This window comes from Lactuca virosa, chromosome 6 (assembly GCF_052849685.1).
Source record: "Lactuca virosa cultivar CGN04683 chromosome 6, Lactuca_virosa_CGN04683_v6, whole genome shotgun sequence".
NCBI lineage: Eukaryota > Viridiplantae > Streptophyta > Magnoliopsida > Asterales > Asteraceae > Lactuca > Lactuca virosa.
This window is the reverse complement of record NC_136431.1, coordinates 194,790,590-194,814,752: the sequence shown is the minus strand read 5'-3', so window position 1 is coordinate 194,814,752 and position 24,163 is coordinate 194,790,590. Positions and strand designations below refer to the sequence as shown.

The 24,163-nt window shown below is 35.3% G+C and overlaps 1 non-coding gene across 1 annotated transcript; it reads left to right on the top strand.

The window, feature by feature from the left end:
- Positions 1 to 4,638: 4,638 nt before the first annotated feature.
- LOC145122892 (small nucleolar RNA R71) lies at positions 4,639 to 4,745 on the top strand. The gene has a single exon (XR_013714789.1). It is a non-coding gene; the product is annotated as a small nucleolar RNA R71 (small nucleolar RNA).
- Positions 4,746 to 24,163: the final 19,418 nt, after the last annotated feature.

Genomic DNA, 24,163 nt, shown 5'->3' with positions numbered 1-24,163 from the left:
GGGCATTAAGAGGGGAAAAGTCTAGAATTGGATGTGACTAATTTGATTTAGCAATTGTCGAGGACAATCTAAGGTTTACCAAAGATTGGTTGCTCATGGACAGTTGGAAGGACCATATTGACATATTCTGAAAAGAGGCAACTCTTGTTCATAAGTGATAATCAAAATGGGAATATGGAAATGTTCCCACAGGTGGAAATTATTCAATCTGTGTAAGATTAGAAAAAATTAATGCAAGAAGGATATTTCCATGGAGTTGATCTCCATTGGAATACTCTGTAATGTCTGTTGAAAAGTCTTTGTGACATTGTACATAATCATTACAAGAGGATCAATGCATATAAGTCTAGAATCTAACAAGATTTAGGTAAATGGCAGGAATTTGGAATTCTTGTGTTTGCAGTAAGGATTTGGGATTGTGAAATGAGATTCATTGGAATTATGTTCAATCGATCTATGAGATTCATTGGAATTATGGCATAACTAATGTTTAGACAAACATAGTGTGCATACTTGGTGTATGGCATGACTAGTGTTTAGAAAAACATAGTGTACATGCTTGGAGCATGGGACAACTATTGTTTTAATTCGAGTATAAAGTTGATAAAACCGAAATAATGAATAATGAGTAATCAGTATGGTGATAAATAAAAAGTGTTCTATTTATATTCATTTGTTTTGATACCATACTAGATTCAATTATTCTTGTGTTTCATCTTTGCATGTTTTGACTTCTAGAATAACTAGGTCGTTCTTCCTGAATGACTAAGTTATTCAAACCACCCACAGTCGGTCATATGTTGGAAGTAGATATGAATCAAGACTGTCATGAGTTGGCTTGTAGATGTCTAATATGTTGGACATAGCAAAGAGGTACTACAACACTCATGAGTGCTCATAGTTCTGAGTATTGGATTCAACCCGCGCTCATTTGAATCACTTCATGGATTTTATCACGAGTGATCATGAGACGATAATATCTTATATTATTTAAACCTAGAGATATGAGTTGTTACTATGAGTTGGTTGTACATTGATTGCGCGAAAACGCATTGGTAACTCGATGTTATAAAACGTGCTTTTGTGTATAATTCAACAAGTAATAGAACTAGCCATATGAGTCGAAGTTTATCCATTCCTTTTACCTTCGGGATAAAACCGATATCTGTGGCCCCCTCGATGATTTAGTGATGACAAATGTAAGTGCTCGGTCGGGCCTGGACTGATTTGATTTGTTTAATTAGTCATTCGTCATAAATCGAAAAATCGGGAAACAACAAATGGACTGAGAGAATGATTTATAATCCATGTCTCAGTCCATATAATATCTAGAATGGAGGAATATATGATCCCTTATCTAATGGACAAGTTATTGACGAGATCAGAGTTCAGTTACAACGTCAGAGTTCGACAGCGGCTTAAAGAGCTACGATTGCCAGTCGGTTCTTGAAGTCATACTCAATAATAGTTTTAGACTTATCCAAGTGGGAGACGGTTGGATTAGTGTCTAAGTCCATAACTATATTTGGTATGTACTTGACCCGAGCCGACATGGTCCATTTGGGTTGCATGGCATCAGAACATTTGGATAGACCGTTTTATGAGAAGAGGACATTTGTGACATATTAATATATTATAAGTTCTAATATATTAATATGAAATCATGTTATTTAATTAGTATTGATCAAGAATTAATTTGGACTTAATTTAGTGATCAAAAAGAGACTAATTAAATATATGGGGATTGATTGTGTAAATCATTCATTCTTATATATGTGGGCTTATGATCCATGATTCCTTATGTTGGGTTTAACCCATGTGGTGATCCATGGATACTCCATGGAGGTTAAAACCCATGGAGTATAAGGAATGGGTAAAGTCATGAGTTACATGGTGTAACCCTAATGTGCACACTATATAAGGACCCCTTTAGCTCAAGAAATTGGCACTAGTGATACATATATGAGGGTTATCCGATTTGAGCATGAGTGTCTTCTTCTCATGGTTGTTCCATGTCTTGATGATGTTGTGTGAACCATTTGAGGTGTCACACTTGGGGCACTAGGCTCTCGAGCTTCATGGAGTCAAGCTACATCAACAAGGTATGTATTTATATTTAGTTTATTACCCAAGCATCAAATATTGTATGCTAGTTAGGGTAATACCTTGGAATATTCATATTTGCATGTATAATAGAGAAAACATAGATCCAAGGTATTTAGGATTGCATGTACACTTAGGAGTGTTAGAATGCTCAAACCCAACACTTTTATGTAACATGCATCATCTAAATCGCATAATTGAGGAATCAATTTCGATATTTTGACTTAACACAAACCCTAACTCTAGAATTGAAGAAATTAACCAGAATCAAGGGAGGAAAACTTACCAAAAGTGGAGATGAAACACGAAATCAAGAGATGAAGAAAGAAGTTTGTTGTAAAAAACCGAAGTGGGGGCTGCTTCTTTGTTCGTCCGTGCATAAATGAGTGAGTGGTATGTTTTGGTCAAAAGATGAAGTCATATGAACTGGTCCCCTACCGTGTCATTTTAAAGCTCACTTCGTGAGCTATAGAGCGCACATCGTGAGATCATTTCTGGGCTAGTTGTTCGGGCCAAATTAAAAAGTCAATTTTTTCTTAAAACTTCAATAAAAATTTACCACTCAATATTTCTGAACCTTCCATCGTTTCTTGTATGCTTGAAATCGAAGAACATAAGCCTTTTTATAATTTTCTTTTTTAACCTTCACATTACCCTCTTCAAGCTTTCTTTTCACTCCCTTATTCAGCACAAGTTTAGGTTCCACTTTTTCTTCACTCTTTAGCTCCATAGGTTCAACCTTCTTTTCCAAATTTAGCTGTTTTACTTCTAAAGTAACCTCTTCCTCATCACTGGACACTAATTCTTCTTCACTCTCTTTACTCACCAAAGATGTTGGAGTTTTGTAAGCAAAAACTTCAAAAACTATTGGAATGGATGCTCTTGGCTTCGTACGTTTGACTTGTTGAATTAACTGAATTTCTTCTTCCATTAACTTCTCCAGCTCTTCAAGCTCATTTTCTTCATCTATGTTAAAAACTTCACCTTGAGCATTATTCTTATGAAATCCATCCACCACTCTAAAGGTAACTTCTTCATCTCCAACTCTCAACGTAAATTTGGACTCACGAATGTCTACCAAAGCTTGAGCAGTATTGAGTAAAGGGCGACCAAGGATTATTGGGACATTGGTATCTTCTTTCATATCCAATATGACAAAATCAATTGGGAAAACAAATTTCCTAATTTTCACCAATATATCCTTAAAATCTTGAAGATTTAGCTTTTGATAGAACGAGTAAGGCATTAAATTTATGCTTGCTCCAGAATCGGTTAAAGCATAAGTCTTCATGTTATTTCCAAATTCACACAGAAGAGTGAGGCGTCCAGGATCTCCCATTTTCTTTGGTAATTCACCCATTATCACTTTAGAACTCAGCTCACTAAGGATCACCTTGGAATTCTTCTCTAATTGTTGGCGAGTATCGAGTAAGTCTTGCAATAGCTTAGCATATTCAGGAACTTGGGACAATGATTCAATAAAAGGAATGTTTATTGGAATATCCTTCACTTGCTTTATAAATTTCAAATGTTCCTGCACCAGTAGGTGAATATCAGCTCGAGTAAGAAATGGCAGCGGAGGATGAAAAACTAGAGTATCAACAAAATTATTCTGACCAGACCAACCCCACGTCGTGAGCTTGAAATACTCACGTCGAGAGCTCGTGAATTCAACATTATTTTTTTCTTCGATTTTTGACTTCTTTGGCTGTGGTCCGGGATGATGTGGCTCGACTTCTAGGGCTTATAGGAATTCAGAGATGGTATCTTCTTCAGTTTCGATCACCATTACTTGTGTTTGAGGCTTTTTGTCGGGAATTGTTGGAGAAAGCCGCTCATTAACCAACATAGTTAATTGTCCCAGTTGAGCTTCGATGTTTTGGATTGACGCTTGATGATTCCTAAGCAAAGCTTGTTGGTCCCTTATGAGAATTTGCTGGTCTCTTATCACCGCATGTGTCTAATCATGTCGTTTCTCCGAAGCCTCCATGAATCTAGTTAGTATGGACTCTAAATCGACCTTCTATTCAGGTGGCGGTTGCTCCTTTTGATAAAATCCTCGGCCAGTTTGCCTAAAATTTTCTTCTTTTTGCTTTTTATATTCATCATATGGCAACCGCTCTTTCTTTGGCTTCCTCCAATCTTCATCGTATTTGTCTCCATTAGAATAGCAACCTTGAGCCTTTTTATTCGCGTTATCGTCCAAGTGGCAATCTTTGGTTAAAAGTAGACCATTGCATCTTTCACAACCAACTCGAGTAGCATATATGGATTAGTCCATCTTAGTCATTCTTCGGTCCATAGTGTTCAGCATAGCTAAAACAGATGCCATATCTCCAGAAGTGTCACTCCCAATTCCTTTCGATCCATCATGTCTAGAATTTTGGTATTCACACGAATTCTTAGAAAACTCTTCAATTAATTCCTTAATATCATCGGGAGTTTTCTTTGTCAAAGCTCCTTGAGAATCAAGGAGTTACCTTGTCATCACGTTTACCTCCATCATAGAAGATTGATACTTCTTGTTGCTCATTCAAATCATTTTGGGGAAAATTTCTTATCAATCCTTTGTAGTGCTCCCATGCCTCGTAGAGTGACTCACCCGGTTGTTGCTCAAAGTTTTCTATGGCCTTCTTGAGTTTAGCAACTTTACAAGGTGGGTAAAAATGTTCTAAGAATTTTTCATACACTTGCGCCCAAGTAGTGATTGTACTGTGGTAATGCCTTCAACCAATCCTTAGCGGCTCCCTTGAAAGTAACAGGAAGCATTCTCAATAGCATTGTCTCTCTTGGAGCATTCGGGATGTTGAAGTAATAAGCTATGTCATTGACTTCATCAAGGTGTTTGTAAGCATCCTCATGATCTTTCCCTGAAAATGGAACTTCCTTAAGTGCGGAAAGAATATACCCCTTCAGATCGAATGTTGCGATAGCAGGAATTGCAGGTTGCACTAGACCAGGACTGGTATCCTCTCAAATTCTTTTCTTGTATGCCTCCATGGACATGTTGGCAATGTTCGCCATCTCGTCTTTTCGCTCTTCTTCAGGTTCGCTCTCTTCTTTATCGGTTTCTGATTCGGAATCAGATTCGTGAAGATTAGGATTTTGCTCAAAGATTTATAACTTTCTTTCGTTATTTGAGGAATTGCTTGATTCACCCACACTCTTCCCCTTCTTCTTTCCGAAAACTGATTTAAGATCTTTGAAAGGTGACTTCTTTGGTGGTTGGGTTTCTCATACGTTCTTATCCATCTTTTTACGAAGGGCTGACTTTGGATCTTCAAGCGGTGGTATCAAAGGTGTGTTGGATCCACGTGTCATGTACTACGGCAACAAAAACAAAAATAAAAACGTAAAATTGAACAAAAACTACTAAAAAAATCCTACTGAACGTTCACCACGTCGTGATGTCGCAGAAAACCTTAACAAAAACGAAAAACAAAAACAAACGTAAATAACTGAGCCCACGTCGTGAGCTTAAGGCTCAGGTCGTGAGTTCAGTTCTAAAAAAAACAAATGCTCAAAATTAACGTTTTGCAGGTTTTACCCCACAAAAAGGATCGATTAACCTAAAGCAAATAAATTTTAAAGTAAATAGTCATTCCCCGTCAACGGCACCAAAAGCTTGATGTGTTGTCGAATTACACCTAAATTTACCTCCTATCTAACTAGGTATTCGACGTAAGGCAGTGTACCTTTTCGCAAATAATATAGCACGAATAGTCGGGTATCGAACACAGGAAACAGAATTAATTAACTAATTGATCTACTAAAAAATAATCTAGGTAAAGTAAAAGTTAATTTGACTTTTCTAACCGATTTTGGAAGTTCAGACAAACTTGTTCACTTAATTATCAAATTCAATCAATTACTAAAAACACTTATGTTTACTTTGAATCCACTTCTCCTCTATGGTTAGCTACTAATTATGGATAATTCACGTTGGATACCAATGATTATTTTATTAGTAATTATTTCCAAATATACTAATGTTTAACTAATTCATGTAGAACTATGCACGGTCACACATAATTAAACACACAATCAATTATGAATTATGAATGGAGCTATGTAAGATTGATTAAACAAACACAATTATAGTCACAATAGATGTTCTCCAGCACACCTAAGTTCAATAACTTTAAATACTTATTTAAGATTGGTTCGATCCTAGCTCAAGTAATCTAATGTTCACTAAATCACTAGGTGTCTAGTTCATGTAAATTAATAGTCACTAAGCTACACAGAACACAAATTCAAGCAACTTAAGTATCAAATATTAGCATGCTAGGTATTAACAATCAAACACAAGCATATAACCAACTAGTAAAATACATAATTAATAAACTAGTCCGTGAGTTGAAGTTTCATCTAGCTAAACAGAAGAAGCTAGATTCAGCTACTGATGGCAGATAAAATAAATCCAAATTCAATAATTAAAGACATGTTCAACTTGTACCAATTCAAAGTAATGGTTATGATCTTCAATCTTTTGTTCTTCCTTTGATGCTTCACACTTGAATTCTCTAACTTGTTTTTCTACAGAAACCGTCTTCTAAACCCTCCAAATCTCCAAAAGAACTCCCAAAAATCGTAAGTGCCAAGGATATATATAGTTTTCGAAAATTACCCTACTCACGTCGTGAGCTCAGTTATAATTCGTATGGAACACGGATTCTGTCCTCCGAATGTTTTTCTTCTAGAATGTTGTAACTCACGTCATGAGAGTTTATTTCTCACGTCGTAAGGTCGTATTTTAGCTGAAATATTCATCTTTTAGGCTCCAATCCTCCAAAGTTCCGTTACTCGACGATTTTGGTCCTTATTCTTCAAGATTGCTCCTTCTGACTACAAAATACAATTCAATCTTATAAGTATCATAAATCTTTGCAAATAACCAACATATTAATAAAAACGTATTAACATATTGCCTAAAAATGTGTATAAATATGACAATATTAAGACTGTACCTAAATCAGATAGGTGAGCTCCAAACCATAAAAATGTGTGGCTTGCAGGTGGGGTTTTTTTGGTGGTGCTAGCGAGAAAACTTGGAGGTTTATGATGACTTTAGAGTTGTAGGTTTCCGGTGGATTTAGAGTTATATTTTTTCGACGGTTTTTTGGTTTCAGGTTTCCTACGATGATGTTTTTCACACCCCCGACCGGCGACGAAAGCGTTGGGGTAGCGACGTAATTATGGGATCTCAGTGAACATAGACGTAATTAATAGTACAACTTAAACTTTATTACATACTTCAATTAATCTGGATACAAAAGTTACATCATTTGGAAATACGAAAATACGATAGTACAGAAACAAGTTTAGAAAAACGTAATTCAAAATAACATAAACATAAAGACCTAAACATATAGGCCAACATAAAAGCATATACTCCAATTTCTAAGTTCCTGAGAATACATGCGTTTAAAATTACGTCAACAAAAATTGTTTGTAAGTTCCACAGGTATGCCTCTGTGTACTTTTATAATCAAAAATATATTTTATATAAATATATTCATATCTCAAATTATATAAAATAAAATCTCTTTCTTGACTAAAAAGTACAAAAATAAACCATTACACACTTGTAATCCCATACAAGTAAAAACTTTTTTTATATAAATAAATTAGTAAATATAATTTTATAAACAACAAAAATTTGTATCGTAATATTTATTAAGTATTATTTTACTTAATATATTAACCGACACTTAACCATTTTGAGGAAAACATTTCTACCTCATGTCGTCCTATTTCAACTTGTATGAGTATCCAAACTACGTAAAAATACTATTTCAATGCTATATGTGTATTATTAAGGTAAACTTTGTGGTCTATGATGAGCCTATAACCGAACTATGGGTGCGCACACATCTGAAAATGCACTGCAAAGGAGTCGTGTTGAGAATATCACCGACGTTTCATCGATGTAGTGAAATAATAAGAGACTGAACATTAACACCCATTTTGATTCGTCAGACATTGGTTGTAGAGAGAAACCACATGCATGGCAGTTAAGTCGTATAGTTCTATACAAAAGTTTCACATTCCTTGCGGATTAACGGTTACAACACAGAGGGTTTTACTAAGTTTTATTTCCTTAGTGGATGAAGAGTTCATGTCATGTAGGATAACGCAAGTCTAATAAATTCAAGATGTGTTCATGAGTTTAATGTCGAATTAAGGTGTCTTAAGTCCTAACTAAATTGGTATAATGTTGATGAATAAGAGTAAAGTCCTTTTTGGGTTACCCTTGTAACCAGGAAATGACTTGAATTGATCAAATGAGAGATATAAATGATTTACTGTGTCACACCCCAAAACCGGAACGGCGGAATCGTTCGGGGGTGGAGGACGTCATGTACAGTATCACAACAAAGCATAGTAGTAAACAAGCAACAACATCATCCATTGCATTAATAATATAATTTCATAGAAGTGTGTTCTGTGAAGTTTATAAGACACCAAAAATTTAAATAAAAAATAAGAGATGAGTCTTGAACGAGCTCCATCTTCTCAAAACCTGGCATCGGTATCTGTCTACTGATGACCTGAGAATACAAGTTATTTTGAAAGAGTTTATCAGCTTTAAAGCTGGCGAGTTCATAAGTATTTTAGTGTCATTGTTTGTATGAAAATGTTTGTAAATTTTTGTAAATGTTTGTATCTCCTAGAAAATCCTATATTTTCTACTAAACGTAGCCTTCTACCAAGGCATCAAATGAAATGTATGTTTGTTTCTTGTAAGAGTGTATATTTTCCCAAGTGTGACTATCATTAACCAAAAATATAGTTTTACATTATCTTTTATGTGAAAAGATCACAATATGAATGCAATGGGGAAATAATAAAGTACTGTTGTGTTGTATTATAGTAACTACTGATGTACTTACTACCTTAAGCCAATTGATATTTAAGGTATGATGTGACCTGATTGTACCATACTATCGACTAATAACACGACGATGAAAGACGTCGGAAGAAATGACATTTGGCACCCGTAGACTTGCAAGTCCCACTGTAGCGAACAACAAGGTGTAGGATAGTCAATCCAGTATAGATCTATACGCAAATTCACGCTCTCCCTCTAGGAGATTATGACTACAAATCGAGCCATGACAGGTGATGCCATGCCCCGAACGATGGTTCACATTTATGTTATTGAATACTTGTATATGTAATGTATGTACTAGTTGTTTTGCATGTTCTCTCTGTCTAGCATGTATGTATGTTCTCTTAGTTTCTCATAATAATATGTTCTCTTGTATAATGTATAGTATGTACTAGCTGTATTGTATGTTCTCTCTGTCTAGTATGTATGTATGTTCTCTTAGTTTCTCATAATAGTATGTATTGACTCATGTATGAACTGACTCTTTGTATGTTTCATTGTTCTTGTAATAGTATTAGTAACTTCCTAAACTATACCTATTATAGTTTACTAGTAATGTTGTATGTATGAATGAACATGATTGTATACCCTTGCTACCCAAAGGTATTGAACAGAATGAATGAACTTTTATATCTATATACATATACATAATATATAACTAAGATTCAAACGACCTTCGGACAAACAACCGATACCCTAAGTCCACAACCAAACAAGGAACAGGGAGTAAGGTGAGCTATCAGTCCTAAGTCCTTTCAATCCTACTTATATAACTATATCTATATAGATATACATTTGACAAAATATAAGTTTAAAAGAGTTTAATAAAAGTATTTAACATGTAAAGGAGTTTGTAAAACGATTTGAAGTAGTTTGTTTGATAACACAGTTTGAAAAGTAAGAAATCCACTTGTTTGGTAGTTATTAATCACATGTGATTGATATAATAACTATAATAATTCAACTTGTATTCCCCCTCATAAAAGCATTTAAAATCATTTAAAAAGGTTGATTAAGGGGTATGAACTCACCTGTAGTGAGTGGTTTGGATGAACGGATGGTATAGGATGCTAAGTGTCAAGTAAAGACTTGAGCACACACACGGATCCTATTTAACATATAATGACACATATATGTATCTAATTAGTCAATTAACAACTAATTAAGCAAGTGAAGACACCCTAGGACATGGAAAACACTTTAATTCAAGTGCTAGAAGTACCAAAGGGTTGCATCTAAGGGAAGTATGGCCTCTCATTAGAGTTTATGGCCAACATGGATGCATCACATGAGTTTACGGCTAAGGGGTAAACCCCCATGAGTTTATGGCCGTAAACTCATGGTAATTTGTACCAAGTTGTGTTATAAGGTCTTATAAGTCATAATGAAGTGTTCTATGTTCAAGTCTAATCCTTAGGAAGGAATGGTGTCACAAATGCACCACTTTTTAGGGTTTACGGCCCAAGGTGATTGCCTTGGCCGTAAACACCATGTGCTCTTGATTCTCTTGTTGTTTAAGGTCGTATACTCTTACTGTAAGTATTCTAGACTTGGTTCCAAGGCTTTGGAAGGGATTAGGGCTCATTTGCACCCTTAATTAGGGTTTACGGCCCAAGGAGATTGCCTTGGCTGTAAACACCTTTTGATCTTGTTTTCTTGATGTTTTCTAGGTGTAAACTAAGTGATTCAAGGATATAAAAAGCTAAGGCAAGAGTACTTACAATATAGAAGCTTGTAAGGGTGTTTAAGGTTCAAGAACACTAGTGTGTGTTCTTGGTGTTCTTGGTGAAATGAAGAACACTTGAAGATCTATCAAAATGAAGAGATTTCATGGATGAAATCATGTACAATCACTAGATATTGAAGTATATCAACTAATCAAGGAAAGAATCACTTACAAAGTTGAAGATCTTAGTGAAAAATCAGATGATACTTGAGAGAGAATGACTTCTAGGCTTGAAAATGGTAAAAATGACTAAAATGACTAAGTGTCATATTTATACCTTAGAGTTTACGGCCGTAAACTCCATTTTATGGCCGTAAACTCCAAACTCTTGGAGTTTTGAGACTTAAATGTTGCACATTTAACTCTAGAGTATACTTCCTATAATTACCTCTTGGAGGTACTAGGCTTTAGAACACTCAAACAGACTCTAAACAGTGCTAAAAGTTAGCAGAAATAAGTCTGACTTAGATTGAAGTGAATGGTTGTACAAGATAGAAATTTCAAGTTGTCACATACTGATATATTATATGATTAATATATTAACTAGAAATAGTAATAATTATTTAAGAATTATTTAGAATTAATTAAAGATGCAACGGTTGAGTTGAAATTGTTCAAAAGTTGATGTTTTGAAAGCTCTAGATAGAGCTTATGGAAGCCTCCAACTAATAAAAAAAATCTAGACAATTACTTATTTGAAGTATTATTATTTTAAGTTCAAATCTAGGGTTTCTGGGATTATTAAGCAGTTATATGAAAGGATGTACCCTTGGTATTTTTGGCCTAACCTTCATATACAAGAGAATTTTGAAATTCTCCATCCTCCCCCCTCTCTTCGTCAAAGGATTTCTAGGATTATTAAGCAGTTATATAAAAGAATTTTAAAAGGATGTACCCTTGGTATTTTTGGCCTGAGTTTTGGGTGTGACACATTGCAGGCTGCCATACTTTTGGAGCTAGTTTCTCAAGGAGATTATTAAGAGTTTTTTATTAGCTTAATTCGAATTAAGCTATAAGGTATGTGGTTCTATTCATGAATTTGATTTCATAGGTTTATAGATTTTGTTTTAGAAGTATGTTGATATTAATTGAGAAAAGACATAGATCTAATTTAGGTTGCATGTACACTTAAAATTTATGTGAAATCCCTCATGTACAAATTGACTGTAACATAAAAACCCCCTAATAGTGGTATAAGATCCAAACTTTTCTATTAATTTTACATAGAAGATGAAACTCGAAAAACAAAAAAAAAATCATAGCACCGCATCTTTCGAAAAATCCGATTTTCGGTTATTCACTTGCCTAAGTCAATTAGCAGGTTAAATATTAGTCATTATCTATAAATTTATCTCATAAAATCCGAAACAAATAATAATAGATAATTTTGAAACCCTAATTTGAATTTTGAGGAAGTAAATAAGGAAACCAAACATTTAATTATAAGATAATTAAATGGAATTATCCTTAATGGATTTTGATATAATATTTAATTAATTGTTTAATTAAAAGATAATTATAAATCCATAATTGGTTTAAAAGATTAATTAATTAATTAATTGTTTAAGTCAGATAATTAAATTTAAACCTTGTGTTTTGAAAAGGTTTTAAAACATACCTTATACATATGTATAATAGTATATTACTATATTTATCATTAAAAGTTAATCGAATCTCTAGTACGCCTCATTCATGAAGTCATACTATAAGAGAGGTATAAGGAAATGACCTATAAAATGACCATTGAGTGGGTATCCTTTTCACCCACAATTTCTTTGTATGGTAGAGGGTTGTTAGCCGAATGGATTTGATAGGGCATAATCACATTAAAAGTATAATGTATAAAGTACCAGAACCTTCTATAAAATCCCACTCTAGTTACTTTAGGAAAAATGAGAAATTGTATGCTAATCCACAAAAACACACATTATTTCTTTGTGAGTCGTTAGTGTAACATGTGGGGTTAACCGACACAATAATGTGGGACTACAAAGATGAAATGGTGGCACATACTCGAATTTATGGTTGTTGATGGAGCGTGTGTGGTTAACCGACACATCAATGAGAGATCATAAATAACCTTGAGCATGCCACATAAGTTTGCATGGTTATTCACATCTTTTTTAAGATCATCATCATCCCAATTAAAAATTGAAGAGCATAATATGAGATTAAAATGTCATTGAATAGTTTAATGAATTTTAAATGATCTTGAAATTTCATATTAGATTGATATTGATAAAATGCTTTACCTGATGGAGAATAGTGCCCATAAACATAACAAGCCCGATAATATTACTATAAATAATAGTGTCATTTTAGGTTACACGCAAGAATAAAATAAAGTAGAAATGAAAATATATTTATTTGAGGGACTTTATTTGTTAATTTATTAATAGTTTAATTAATTGATAGTAAATAAATAAATATGGAATAATCCAGAATAAATTGAATCCCATAGATAATCACTATTATATTTGATAATTATATTTAGGGTTTCAAATCATCATCCTATAAATAAAGGGGCTCAAACCTTGGTTTTGGATGGATGAAAACTTAGCCTTCCTACTGCAAAAGTCGGAACCTTAGGAAAACCCTAGAAAACCCGAAGGCTCGATGTCACAACGTGACACCTCTTCTGCCACGTCGTGACGATGAATAATATCATCGTCCTCAATTTTTTTTGTGTTGCTTCATGGTAGGGTTTTCAAATCTGATGGAATTTTGCGTCTTGGGTGCGATTATAAGAGAGGAACTCTACTTTGGGGTTCTCTAGTCCAATCAACCGGCTCGTCAATAGAAGGATTCTAAGATGGAGTCAATGATATGTTTTTTTCCTATTTAGTTCTAAATAAGTTGCATAGATTAGTTGAGTTTAGATCCGTTTGTTTCGAGTATTAGATCATATTTGTTTAGATTTTTCGTTGCTCTATGTTTGATCTAATGATGCTCGTAACCCATCAGTGGTATTAGAGTGCATGGTTAACTCAAGTCTATTGCACTTAATACTGTGTCCTTTGAGTATGTTAGGGTTTGTATGTGTAGTGTTTCTATATTAAATCATTTTAAAACTCTAGAAATGTTCCTCTTTGCCACAACGTGGATGGTCCTCCACCACGTCGTGGAATCTACATGGATAGCGACTAACTTCGTTGCATGGTCTCTTTTCCCCAAGTAATGAAACCTGAAGTTTCAGTTTCTTCTAAATTTGTTATTATTTTTGGTTGCTCAACCTTTTCAATCATAATCATATAAAAACTAGCCGTTATACTAAAATATAAAGTTACATTTGATTTAATAATGAGATTATTTAAAAGACAAAAGATTAGAACTCATATAATTTAATTGTTGACTTTTTAGTCGAAAAATTTAAAAGACATATAATCCACAAATGTTTATATATAGTAAAATAGTATTTATATGTATAACACTAAAATAAACATTGTGTTCTCACATGTTTCTTAATTTGAATTTTTAGTCTTATCACGACTACGCTCATCTACTTTATTTGCTATAAGGGAGGTTTAAGGTAGGTCTCTTTGATACCTAATGAGGACCACTTTTAAGTGGCATTTATTGCTCGCCACCCTCACCGCCTTCTTGCGTTCTGAAGTAGAGTTGCCGAAAGGGTTTAATAGGACAATTGTGTAAAGTTAAAAGTATTAAGTTAATAAAGTGATAAAAAAATCATGTTTTATATTAATAATGGCAATCTTATGCTTCCCATGAAAACTACGCCTTGTCGTATATTCTTCTTAGCGTTATGCATGGGTGGTTTACCGGCACGTTAAATAAGAATATTATCGAAGTAAGGTATATGGTAATCATGATTCTCGAGTGTTACATGAGTTAAATATCATGTAGCTTCACATGGTCGATTCACTGTTTGGATTCATAATCCTTGGCTAATCCAGTCGTGAATGTTAAATGAGCATAAGAAGAGATTAACATGTTATTAGCATAACGCCAATAAATCTTGAAAGATATACGAATCTCATAAAGATTGAGATTGAAACTTTTTTGTCTACCTAAATAATTTCTTGGTGTGATTTTCGGCTAATCCACTTCACATCTTGGAGTGAAATATGGATCCTATCCTTGTTTGAAATAATTTAGTAATTTGGTAATTATTCATTAAGGATCAATAAAACAAACTAGGTCTAATCATTAATTGAATGTTGACTTAAAAGCATCCACTAAAAGTTAACTATTATAAAAACCTTTAAAAAGACAAGCTAGAAGGATTGGTCAATCTTGTTCGTGTTTTGAGAATAGTTCTCTTAAACAAAAAGAAAGATTTAACCTTTAGCTATAGGAAGAAGCACGTATCAAATACACATAGTACATCGATGACATTAATGTTGTATAGAATTCCATCAAGATTAGGAGTAACTATGGAAACATAATCTACTTGATAACCTGTGCATATAATCAGATGATTTTGACTTGATATTAGAAACTTGGAAAGATCCATCTTAGCAAACGTTAAGTGTACAAATTGAAGCAATATGGAATTCCATAATGTTGGGAGTTGACTATGGTGACATAACCAACTGGCCAATTAGTGCACATAATCATATGATTCTAATATGAGTTATATGGAAAGATCCATTGTGGAACTACATTGCATATTAAGGACGTTTGGAAATAACATGGCAAAGTAGAGAGGCTCCAAACTTCAAAGAAGTAAGTGCATTGATGAGATTGAAGAAACTGTTAGGGTATGAAGTCTTGTCCAACATTAAGCATTTGGATCACGTTCATGAAGCATTTGGAGCACTTAGAACTCAATGGAGCACTTGAGGTTCTTAGAGCATGTAACAAAGGAACAGATCTTCTGAGAAAGGAATGGATCATCAGAAAAAGGAACAAATCAAGTGCCAAAGGAACGAATCATGTACAAGGGGGTTTGGAGCACCTGGAAGGGGTTTGGAGCACTTGGAAAATTTTTGGAGCACTTGGGAGGGATATGGAGCAACAAGGGGTCATTTTTGAGCTATTTGATAAAGGGATGGGCCAAGAGGGATGCTCTTGCGCCATCGTGTTCTCCTCTTGCGCCATGATGCTTCTTGTTGCGCCATACATGGCCTTGTTGCACCATGCATGTGCCTGTTGCTCCATGGTGATATTGTTGTTCCAAGATTTATGTTTGTGTGCCATACTTAATGCTCTTACGCCATTTATATCCATGTTGTGCCACCTAGGGATGTTGTTGCGTGTCACAACTAGCATTTTGGCTAGGAAATTTCGTCCTCATGTAAGCAATAACTATGGTGAGACTCGTGCTAACACATTAAAAGTGTACTTTATGGTTCCTAATGAACCATGGAATGATAGAGTGCAATTCTCTCCAAGTATGTGAAATCTCTCCCAAACCTCTCGAAGTATGTGAAATCTCTCCCAATTCTCTCCAAGTATGTGAAATCTCTCCCAAATCTCTCCAAGTATGTGAAATCTCTCTCATATGTGAAATCTCTCCAAGTATGTAAAATCTCTCCCAAATCTCTCCAAGAATTTGAAATCTCTCCAAGTATGTGGAATCTCTCCTAAATCTCTCTACGTACCTTCCTCAGTCGAAAACAGCCCAAAACCGAAGGAGAAAACCCAAAAGGACCCTCTTGGTCCGGAACCCTCTTGATCCGGAACCCTCTTGGTCCTGAACCTCTTGGCCGGAACCCTCTTGGTCCGAAACCCTCCTGGTCCGGAATGTCTTCTAAGGAAACCAAGAAGAATCGCACCTCGGAAGACTCTCATCCGGACCACCCATTTCGGAACCCCCCTCCCCTTTTTTTTTGCTTCGAACCTCGCATGCTCCGAAGGGTTTAAGGGTTATTTCGGAATCTCGCAGCTCTGGAAGTCTCTTGCCTCGCCTCGCCTCGCTTCGAAAACCCCTGGCCGGACCGGACCGCTGATTCGCACCCGACTCCGGATCAGAAGGAAGCACTCCGGACTGCGCATGCGACTTCGGAAATCCGATAAAATGCTCCGGAAATTAGTAGATGACTCCGTAAATTGCTTAATGGCTCCGGAATCCTTCCTAAGCACCTAGGACCCTCGCATGAGCAAGGATACACTCTAGATTTTTGTCATTTTCGGACTTTTTCATCATTTTAAGGCATTTTGACGTCGGGATTTCCTCCAAACTCGTAATTTTCATGTCTTAAACCTCTTAAACCCCTATTTTATGCCAAAATTAATTATTTTAAAAATATTCATATAAAATAAAAACCCAAGACCTGTAAAGGGATTTTAAGAAGATAAGGAGTTTGACTTTATGATGTGATGTAAATTCCTCATTTCCCATGCAAATCCCAGTAATCTATGCATTAACCCTTAGTGATAGACATTACCCACCAGTACTCCAAGCAAATGTCAAATCACTCCTTATCTTCCCTTATTGAAAAATTGAACTACTCTCTCACTTCTCATATCCATATTCAGTAAACTCCTAAGAACACTCTCATTTTCTCTCAAATACTCCTCCCAAGAGCAAAGTTAAGGATCTTGCTGGAAGCAAAATTCTCAAATCTTCCCTGGAGTTTTTCTAAAGTAAGTTCTCTACTCATCTAAGATTTTATATAATCTTCAAGATGAATCCATATTATTTTACTCATAATAATATGTGATAATCAACCTTAGGACAACATTCTTCCCAGAGGAGTTCCTCATCTCAGCCAAAAGTTAAACCTTGAGATCTTCACTCCATAACTCCAAACAACTCCTCAATCAACTCAAGGTGAGCTTCATACCCCACCTTTTTCTAAGTTTTTATTGTTTTTGGAGGAGAATACAAGTCAAATCTTGTCTAAATCCTTGGATAATTGCATGTAGTTGAATGTTTAGTGTGTGAGTTGAAATATTATTATTTTATTTTAATCTTCATGAACATGAAACTTCACAGATTTCATGAAAATCAGAAAAATGTTTAAAAATCACCACCTAAAGGATACTTTGTATACAAAAAGTGTCTCTCAAGGTTTTTGGGTGTGTCCAATATACCCCCTTATTCCATATCTCCATATCTAGAAATAAAAAGTTGCTAAAATAGACCTTATAAATTGTCACTATTTCTAGAATTTTCAAAGTTTGGAACTTTATGCCCAATAAATGACTTCTTGCAAACTGTTAGGGAGTATTTTATGAATATTTAATATAAATATTTGTGTCAAGAAAATGTACGATTAGAGCCTTTATGACAGAAATATTTGCATGTCATAAACTATTGTCGTGAAAACCTCCAAGAACATAAGTAATGTTCTATGTCATAAAACAGAAAATGCGTGTCATAACCGGCAATTATAAATTTATACAAATTATAACTTGACACTTTTTCTCTTGACTAAAATGACTTATTTTTCAATAAACGAAAAAGAACGAACACGAGCACCCAGTTAACGAGCACAATCAACGATATGGAACGAGAACAATATTTCTATTCAATGAGTACGAATTTCATTATTTCTTTAACAAATAATGCATCTCTAACGATTGCTCAAAAGGTTGTTAATATTCTAGTCAGACAAATCTCAAAAGTACCTAAATATAAATATATTAGTGTACGTCTAAAGTCCTGAAAGGAGTTATAGCCAGAGTCTCCTGGAGGGAGAGCGGGAATTTGTGTATAGATCTATACGGGGTTGACACCCCGCACCTTCGTTGTTCGCTACAGCTAGACAGGCCAGTCTAGGGTGACAAATGTCGTCTCCAAACCGAGGGCGCCTGAGAAACGCCAAAACAGGCACTCCGTCAGATTAATATGGTTATAACGACTCACTAGAATATGTTATGTCATCTAGAGATTTATGTAAGGAAAACCTCATAAATAAATTTTGGCATGTTGTGTTGACTGTCCTACACATGATAGGTGATGGTCCGGATTTGTTGCGCCGACTGTCCTTTTTCATCGCGTAGAATGTCCACAATTGCGATGTTGATTCTTTCTCCTAACAAGTCCAGTGTCGTAATACTGCTATTTTACAAATTAAAAAGTATAGGACTCAATGGAAAACGTTTGTAAACGATTTTGAAAAAGATAAACTAACCCACACATATACATAGTTGGAACTAGAACTTACAAATATTTTATAGCTAAAAATATAGGATTTTCTGGAGAAAACGATTTTCTACGATTTCAATAACGATAAACTAGAATGCACACTCAATTTTACTCGATAAGAGGAACAAGATTTTCAACCATATTCTCTTTTTGAAAATAAGGGATTTTTCTGGAAATGGTTGACTAATACTATTCAAAAGAACTATTCTCGAACACAGCTAGCCTTTATAAATTTCACTACTTTTCAAAATCATTCCTTATAAGGATGAACAAAAGTAACGACATGCACACATATATCCATGATTTTCAAAGCAAGGCTTCAAACGATTTCGTAGAAAATATTGGATTTTCTGAAAGTACAATGAGAACGATTCTAAACAAGTGTAAACGATTTTATACAAAAATGCTTATGAACTCACCAACTTTTTAGTTGATGCTTTTCAAACCGACTTGTATTCTCAGGGATCTGGTAAGCAGGTAACAAGGGATGCGGATGCAAGACTATTTAGCTGTAGTTTGGATTTTTCTGCTTATGTCTCTTTTGTGTAATTCGAAGGACAAATACAATATGTAAACAATGTAAGTTTGTTATCTCAATGTATGATGTTTGGATTACTCTGTTTCAATTATATTCAATTGTTATGATACTGCACAATGAAGTCACCCGCCTCCGGACGTTTCCGCCGTCTGGTCCGGGGGTGTGACAGATTGGTATCAGAGCATTGTTTATAGTGAACTGGTATATCTATAAATACAATGAGACTAAAACACACTCTGCCTGAAAGTATACTTTGAAAAGATAAGTATTTTATAAAAGTATACATATCTACTAACACAGTATCATAACGAGAAGAAAACAAAAGTAACTAAAGGTTGAACGCTATAGTCAAACCTAGGCAGTATGTAATCATATCTGGGATAAAAATAGCCTGATCAACTATATTTATTTAACATATGACCAACATGTGCTTGGGAGTGATGGTGGTGTTGCAATAAACCTAAAACCTACCAACTATGAGTACAAGAGAATACTAGAATCGAACATCAAGTTTAAAATACTATAGGAGTATTTTAGGATAATATAAACCCCTCCCACACCTAAACTTTCCCTGTATATCTCGTACCTCGATTCTCGCACAAACCAGTTGTTGAAATTCCTCGCCAAGACTTCTACTACCCTGTCACAGTGAATTACGGATGGGGCAAGGAGAGACCAGAGGAAGTCCATGAGGAAAAACCCATGAGTGGATCCTAAGGAATACCAAGAGATGAATTGTGAAAGGGAGGATTTCGACTAAGGGACAAACAAGGATGAAAGCGCCGAGGGAACTCATAGCAAGCTTATTCCTATTGGCAGAAGACCTTTCACCTTTCTCTTCCCAAATACATAAACACCCCATATAGGTGCTCCTGGAATAGACATACCTAGAAACCAAACGATACCCACGCAAAAACAAGTTGAGTAATTGGCTCCTATCCAATTTAGGGCGCACCTTCACGAAGGACACCCCGATCCACATTCGACGTGCACCGAACTCCGATAGCCAACACCCTCGCGAATCAAGCATCACCTCCGTATGGGCCACGAGTAACCCGAATTGACTCTCGGTTTCCAACTCTCTGTCATGGAGACCGTAAGCAAAGCCCAGTACGCAACAGTGTAAATATGATCCTCCACAAGTGACAAGAACACCATTCCTAATGCCTTACGAAAACCACAAGTAGGACCAGAAAACTATGCGGACCATCTACACTCCTCAAACAAGGAAATGGTCATTTGGAGACCACAACTCATAGCAATCAAGGCTAAGATAGCCTTAGCTGTGTAAGGAATACAAAAAGGGAACTCATAGTATAAGTAAAATGGCCAAGCACTTTGTGCGCCAAAAAAGGATTACCTCACTACTCGCCTTAGGTTCATAATGCCTTTAATCGCAACCAGTAGTAGTAAACCAAGAGGAGTACGCCCTCCAAGAATCCATGCAACCAAATCCACCAACTATACCACTAACTATGTGCTATTTTGACGGGCTGAACGTCATACAATATATGTTTCCACTCTCTATCATAACTGCATCATGGGGATGTAGGTTGACACGATTATACGAGTAAACTCACTTGGAACTAGCTGCAAGTACTTACGAGCTCACTTTTTGTGTGCAACAGGGTCATGTCTTCCCATGGAGATAACCAGTACCCTGCCGATGCACTAGTCCTACGAGTAGACTCCACCACATTCCAAGCCACTGTAACAACTGTCGTGGCAGCTGTCATGACATATTTCAATGCCAACAACACGAACGAATATGGAAGCAGTATCGATAAATTCTACCGTAATAACAACCAGGGAAACCAACGAAGAACAACTCGCCAATGCACCCTAAAACCTAAACCTAAGCTCAAGAAACGAAAGTTTGGGAACGAGAAAGGAGGCAGTTCGACTAAGAGGCCTACTAAAAGACAACAAGCAGGATCAGTCCCTACCCCACTAACCCTACTCCTCCCCCATCGAGACAATCGTACATTGGGAACAATCCACCCTGCAAAAAGTGCAAATACCATCATTGGGGAGCCTGCCAGACATTTCGTTGCAAAAGGTGCAACAAGATGGGCCACACCTCCCGCTACTGTAGGGCTCCGGCCCCATGCGTTGCCCCAACCCGCAACCCAAAAGTAAGTTCAGTTTTCCACAAGTGCGGTGCAACATGACATCTCAAGAGAGATTGTCCAACAGAGATGACTAACGAAGGAGTCGACGACTACACATGAGTTGACGACAAGGAATCCTGCCGCAGGTTTTGGTACGTTCCACGACAAACTTAAGCATCGAATTATCACAAAAAGTTTTTTTAAATTAAAAACATAAGCCAAAAACTATTTTCTCGTCAGGGAAAATCCTGTAAATCACAGGAAGCTAGCGATCCTTACGAATGGACCATGATGGTCCCATATGAACGTTAGTATCATATATAGTTAGGATTCCGCAAACTAAGAGCGTGCGATTCCGCCTTATTTTTTGTCCCTAGGGTGAATAGCGATTAGGACAGAATCCCATAGTCAACCATCTCTAAAAATCCTAAGTATGTACAGTTAGGTCACATCCATCTATAGTGGAAAGACCTGGCAGAATTCGGATTACGAATTCCCTTGCCTTATAGCAGTACCCTCGGGTCGCTAGAACACCTAATAGGCAAAACCGAGATTGACGCAATTGTAACAACGAAAACGAAACTAGTAACGATAAGAAAACGAACACTAGAACACCTAACAAGCAGAAACGAGATAGACCCAAATGGTAACAACGAAAACAAAACTAGCAACGATAAGAACACGAACATTGGAAACACCTAAAAATCAGAAACAAGATAGACCTAATGGTAACAATGAAAACGAATCTAGCAACAATGAGAACACGAACACTAGAACACCTAACAAGAAGAAACGAGATAGACCCAATGGTAGCAATGAAAACGAAACTAGCAACGATAAGAACACGAACATTGGAACACCTAACAAGCAGAAACAAGATAGACCCAATGGTAACAACGAAAACAAAACTAGAAACAATAAGAGCATGAACATAGTGTTGGATTAGGTGTCTAAGCCCATAACTATTATTGGTATGTATTCGACCCGAGAGTAGCATGGTCCATTTGGGTTGCATATCATCAGGACAATTTGTTAGGATGGACTTTTGAGAGAAGGTTATTTATGGTTTATTAATATATTATAAGTAATAATATATTAATATGAAATCATATGTTTTAATTAGTAGTGATCAAGAATTAATTTGGAATTAATTTAGTGGTCGAAAGAGACTAATTAAATCTATGGGGACTAATTATGATAATTAGTTATATTTATATGTGTTGGGCTTATGATCCATGTTGGACCAAGTTTATGTATGGATACATAAAGAGTTGGGCCACATGAACCATGGATCATAAAACCCATGGGTATGGATTTGGGTTATATCCATGACCCTAGAAATCCCACATATAAATAGATACTTCATTGCCCAAAATCGCCACTTGTATCTTTTTAGAGTTCATGGTGTCTTTTGTGTGCATGGAATTCTCTCTCAAGTTCATCCTTTGTTCATTGGTGTGTTGTGATTCCATTTTAGGCTTCCACACTATTGGGGCTAAGCTCTTTAAGGCCAAATACACCAAGAATTCAAGCTCCATCAAAAGGTATGTAATGCTAACTAGTATATTATAATTTTATGTTAAATGCATGCTAGTTGTAAGATTAATACCTTGGAAACCATTTGCATGTATAATTAGTGAAAACATAGATCCAAGGTATTTAGGGTTGTATGTGCACCATAGGATGTTGTAGTATACCAAAACCCAACAGTGGTATCAGAGCCATGGGTTGTTTTCAATTATACTTGATGCAAGTTGCTGAAAAAAAAACTGAAAAAAATCGAATTTTTTGCTGTCGGGACAGCAGACTCAACGAGTCCATGAACAAATTCATCCAACTCGTCGAGTTGGTTCATGCACTCGACGAGTTGGACCCCCTGACAGCTTATCTTCGAGTTTTTTGGCCTGTTTTGGATTAGAATCATTACCGCAAAGTGTTTTTGTTCATAAAATTTGTTTTTTGATACTATGGTAATGTTTATTCTCATCCAAATAAAGGATAATAATCAAAGTTTCAAGTTTTATACATGTTTATATGATGCTTGAAAAGTGTTGATTATGAATGTTCATGTTTATGAGTTTGTTTAGATTAATAGGAAAAATTATGAGATAGTTGTTTTCAATCCAAATTAATCTTGAAGTTGTTCATAATATGTGTTTTTGTAACTTGTCCTCAAGTTACATGAAAAGTCACATTTATGAATTTTAAAACCCATAAAAATTCCATAAGTTATGAAAAAATGAAGAGTCACATTTTTAATGCTTTTAAAGTCTTCCATAACTTGTCTACAAGTTATGGAACTTGAAGGGTTTTTTCCATTAAACCACTTTAAAATTCATAAGTTATGGAAACCATAAGTTTTTTGAATTGTTCAAAACTTGTCCTCAAGTTTTGGAATTTGTAAAGTCAAACCCCATATACACTTTAATTCCAAACCCAAGAATTTTAAAAGTTAAAGTTCAAACTTTATGGAGTTCATTAAATTAATTAAAGTGTCTAACTAAAAGAGTTAATAATTCCATAAAGACATGGTTTAAGTTTAATTAAATTAAGAGTATAGTTTAATTAATAGATTAAACCACCAAGTATTTTAAATGTTTAAAATACACCCTTATACTATTATAATATTAATAGTTAATACTTATATATATATATATATATATATATATATATATATATATATATATATATATATATATATATATATATATATGTATAAGAACAAAGTCAGTCT